This window comes from Vicia villosa, linkage group LG2, assembly GCF_029867415.1.
Source record: "Vicia villosa cultivar HV-30 ecotype Madison, WI linkage group LG2, Vvil1.0, whole genome shotgun sequence".
Lineage (NCBI taxonomy): Eukaryota > Viridiplantae > Streptophyta > Magnoliopsida > Fabales > Fabaceae > Vicia > Vicia villosa.
Window position 1 is genome coordinate 79,000,048 of NC_081181.1, and position 5,127 is coordinate 79,005,174.

The window sequence follows — 5,127 nt, forward strand, 5'->3', positions numbered from 1 at the left end:
AATATCCAACATATATAATGTGTGATAATTGTTTCAGTTTGACTACCTTAAGAGTTTGGAGATAGAAGAGAAAATGAACAAAATCAGATGGTGCCAAATAGCTAATGGTGCCCTTTTCCTTCTCTCGACAAATGATAAAACCATCAAATTTTGGAAGGTATGAAATAAATGCTGATTTGTAGCATTCTTAGTGCTGTCTCTTATCAATGCATTGTTCACAAGGTTGTACTTTTGTGGAATCAGATAACTTTGCATGTAGAGAGAGTGGTTTTTGAGGGTGAATGCTCGGGTAGGCTGTTTGTTTCAAGTGTATAATACGGCGACTTCCTTTTGGAATATCGAAACCTTTCAAAGGCCTTAGCCGACAAATCTGTTGCTGTTTTCCTTCAACTTCTAAACATTTATCATGTTATGTGGCATCTTAATAGTTAAGTGCATTAAGATACAGAGAGAAACATATATGAAAAATGCTATGAAATCACACTGCGGGAAATTCATCTTGAATAAATGTTACATAGTTAGCATATTGAATGTTTGCTTATGCATCTATAAAAAATGAATATGGCTGCATTCCACTTTGTTGTTTTTCTTTCATATGAATAATATCATCTATAGGTCTTCTAGATCACCTTTTCTTACATTATATAATTGACTTATTATTTTTATTATGTAGTCTGGTCCAAAGGATTTTCTTATCAAGTCTAAGTGCATTTTGGGCTTGTTCATGATTGGTGTTTAATTTTATGAAAGAGAGACACTTAGTTTCTTAGTTAGTATATTGAAATGATGTAGGTGTAGGTAGTGATGTTTAATCTCAACAATTAGCTTATTTTCTTTGGTTGAAATGGAAGAAGCTGATATGTTTAATCTCATCATACAAGTTTGATAACAAAATAAGAGAAGCTGCTAACTGTATACTATATTTGGTTTTATAAATATGAATATTGAATATGTCTCTGTATGGAGCCAAAGCCTTTATTTAGTTGATTTTCTTTATAAAAAAAATTAATTATTGAATTGTCAAATTGGCATGCTTCACCAAAAGTATGATATAGGTAAATTTTTATTTCGTAGAAAATATAGTATTTTATATCTATTAGTTCTTCACCATCAAAGAAATTGAAATATCTTCTGCAGTCTGAATTTGGCTCTGTCCCTTGGTTTTGATTGTATTCTTCTGCAGTCTGATGCAAAAATTGTTTTTGATTGTGTTAATTCCTTTGCAGGCCTGGCTGTTATCGACTCCATCGCGGTGGATTGTAGCATGCTTCTTAGTAATTTTAAGATAGGATCTGATATGTTTATAGAATTCTGAACTGTGATGCCCACAATCTTGTTGGTTTGGGTCACTCTTATGGTTCTAGAACTTGGATTGTGGAGACTTACCTTTTAAGGACCCTGTTGTATTAGCTTCTAATTCCTCCACTGTTAATTGATAAGCAAGTTTCATTTTTAAAAAATAGAAATATTAGAAACAAAAATTAGAATTTTAATTTTAATTAACATACATTCATCTGTGTTGTTTTTATAGGTCAATGTCAAGTTTCACCTACAGTTAAAGGTTTTTGTCAGACGAAGAATACGTGTCTGGCCCCGACATACCTTGGTTTTCCATCACTTGGTCTTGGTAATATTCTACCACCAAAACTACAAAGACACTTGATCATCCTTGATGAGGTATCCGAAGCAGCATAAGAAGCACACCCTTGCCGAAAATGAGCAGTCTCTTGATTGAACGAAGTTTTTGGTGCTGATTGAATTGACCCGTGTAACCATGGTGCTGATTGAATTGACCCGTGTAACCATGGTGCTGATTGAATTGACCCGAAGCAGCATAAGAAGCATACCTTAGTTTTTATGCACCGGTTTACTTGCTTAAAGCTAAAGTGTGCTAATGTTTGATATCAACTCATGGAACTTGGTAGAAATCATGTATGCTTAGGCAGTAGTGGTTCTATATTCCTTAATTGTTACAAATAACGTTTTTTAGGAAGCTATACTCTCAGATTTCTTACACGATTTGGAGAAATCATGATTATAACAACCCTAACACAGATGTGGTAGTGTAGGCCGTGAAGCATATGGTGGCAATGACGTTTTTTAGTGAAGCTATACTCTCAGAACACTAATTGTAATAACAGAGTGTGAATTTGGAAGGAGTTTGAATTTCTCTAAATAGTTACCATGCTCTCAATCTCAATTGTATAAAGAAAATATAACTTTAACTAGCTTCAATTCTGTTCTGTATATAGGAGCAGGAAGAATAATAAATGCTAAGGACCGGATGGATGCTTGTAGTTGTTTTTCGTGTCAGGTACATGGAAATATAATAGTAGAATTTCTGCACTGCTATAGATTCTTTCATTTGATTAACAATGTGCATTGACAATTCTTGCTAGGACTCCATTCCAAACATAAAATTATGAAGCATTGCTTTCTCATTGTGCGGTGTCACATGTATTGGTCGTGGTGAAGCAACTTCACTAACGAGGAGAACGGAAATTCAGAGAGACGTTGAGGTAATTTGTAGGCTTTTGTGAAGTTGTAGCTTCTAGATTTTTTACTTGCTGCTGTGTACTAGATTTATCATTTGATCTATTTGTATTGCATCTTGAGTGGTAAAAAAACTTTATAATATAATTAGAAGTATCATCTGGGATAATTCTTCAATGCTTGATTATGTTTACTCAATGTGATGCGCAGGTTGTAAAAAATATGAAAACTTAGATAGTACCATATTGTTTCATCATCTAGAGCATGATAGAGTAAGTTGGCTTCCCATTGAAGTTCATCTCCATATAAATTTATTGATGCAGAGGCCATCTCTTTAATGCATAGAAAAGTTATTATTTTGGTATATGTTTCTATCCTTTGTATAATGTCCAATAGTTCTTGGCAGTAATGAGGAGAAAACTATCTCGTTGATGTAAAACCTGCAAACATGGAAGATCTGACAGGTAAGCTTGATGATTTTTTTAAATCTGTGCTATAAACATATCGCTGTTGGTAGAACACTAACTATTTAGTTCATATTATTATAGTTGTTACAAGTTGTCGTTGACTGACAAGTGAGTGCTTAATGCCGACCCTAACCTTCTGATATGCCAACCCAACCTAAACTGATAGCCTGATGATCCAAAAAAAAAACTAGGTTGGTACTGCATTAAGATTCGCGTAAAACCGAGATCATTGCTTCTATATCTGACATAAAGTTTGGGAAAGATGGAAGATACATACTCAGTCGTGATTACATGACTTTAAAGGTTTGAAGTTTTACGATTTAAAAATCAATGCTTCCGTTAAAGCTATCAAAATTTTTAAACTTCAGAAATAGACCCCTTATTTTGTCAATCAAAATCCTTCAACTTTCAAACAGCATCCCATTAGTCAATTTTTGCTAAAAAGATTAATACTGTAATATTTTTCCATAAGCTATCTGAATTATGAATATGATTTAGCTTTTATGTTCCTTTGAAATTTCATCTCATTTATACTCTTCTTGACTTGTTTATCAGTTATGGGACATTAATATGGATTCAGGTCCTGTTGCTACTTACCAGGTTCATGAGTATCTAAGACCTAAGGTTAGGTTCTTGTGGTTGGATAAGGGATGATTAGGTCTAAATTTATTTCTTCTGCTTTATTGTGTTATAACTAACTATGTTTTGAATTGAACTTGCCAGCTTTGTGATTTATATGAAAACGATTCTATTTTTGATAAGTTCGAGTGCTGTCTGAGTGGCGATGGACTACGGGTAGCAACTGGTTCTTACAAGTCTGTGATACAAACTTAATCCATGGTTCAATTGTCTCTGGAATTGTTTATCCCCATGCATGTTACTATTTTGTTTCATTTGTGTTGCCAGCAATTTATTCCGATTCTATCACACTTTCTTCTCGATTGGTCGACAACCTGTGATGCTGATCATACTCAATCGTACCATGTTCCTGTTCAGATTTCTTTGTCTGCTTTTGCTACCTTGTCTTTTGTTAGCCTCTCTCAATGGGATCGTAAATATGGGTTTAGTAGGTTTCTTTTTCTTGATAAAGTTACTGATGAAAGTCTCAAGATTCAACAGGGGTATGCTCAACAGATGAAGGTTTGTGTTTTTTGTTTGAATTTGATAAACATCGGAATTTTGTCATGCATGCCTTGTGTTTGTTTTTATTCTTGTCTTTCTATTTGATTAATAGTTACAAGAAATGTTGGAAAGGTTGCCACAGTGGAAGGTTTTTGTGCAAAGTGGGAAAGAAAAGAAAAATAATAGATTGTGGAGTTTATGGTTAGTTTGATTATTCTGCATAAGAGAAAAAGTGGGTCTGGCGGATTGGATTATTCTCGACGAGGTGACCGATTAGAATTTGAATCTCTTCCACGGAGTCTTCGTGTTTAATGCCCAATTTGAAATATTGACAATCCAATCTTGATACAATAGTCACTAATGCAACGAATGAGTGAGAGTTCCGACTAAAGACCGTCCAAATTCAAGAGTTATGACTCTTATTTATGAGCCAGGAACTAAGAATTGAGCTGCAAAAACTGCCTTGAGAAAGAGAGCACAATAAGAGAATGGAACAAAATACAAAATACATTTGTTTCTATTATGCAGAGAACAATGAAGCTCATCTTGCTTTGGGGACTACCCTGTTTCATAGCGGAATGTGCATACAAGATATGATCAGCATTGAAGGTACAATAACGCTAATAATGTTTTTATTTTATTTTTATTTTTATTTTTATTTTTATAATAATTGAAAATGATGGTGTACATTAACTTTGGTTGTTGGTTGTAGATGTATTGAAGGAGTTTACTTCTAAGAAATGCGGTAAACTTGGGAAATTGCTTAAGGAAAGTGGTAATCATGGGGTTTAGATGAAACACAAAGATTCTAGAGCACCGAAGCTAACCGTCAAGCATGGCGTAAAATTATATATGAAGAAAGTGTTATGACTTAGTTAAAATATAATTTTTATGTGTATGATTTTATAATACTTGAAATATTATGACTGTCCATGATTTTGTATACTTTTTGGTTAATATTAAAAATATTTTGACTTAGTTAAAATATGATTTTTATGCGTATGATTTTATAGTATTTACAATATTATGACTGAAAATAAAATAT

The 5,127-nt window shown here is 33.4% G+C and overlaps 1 long non-coding RNA gene across 2 annotated transcripts; it reads left to right on the forward strand.

The window, feature by feature from the left end:
- The first annotated feature begins 2,755 nt into the window (after nt 1-2,755).
- LOC131646322 (uncharacterized) lies at nt 2,756-4,919 on the forward strand. 2 transcript variants are annotated; one of them, XR_009297415.1, is made up of 5 exons: nt 2,759-3,263; nt 3,516-3,584; nt 3,684-4,100; nt 4,611-4,691; nt 4,795-4,919. It is a non-coding gene; the product is annotated as an uncharacterized LOC131646322 (long non-coding RNA). The 2 variants fall into 2 exon arrangements; XR_009297416.1 differs by lacking the exons at nt 4,611-4,691; nt 4,795-4,919 and adding an exon at nt 4,195-4,318 and having other exon boundaries at nt 2,756-3,263.
- Nucleotides 4,920-5,127: the final 208 nt, after the last annotated feature.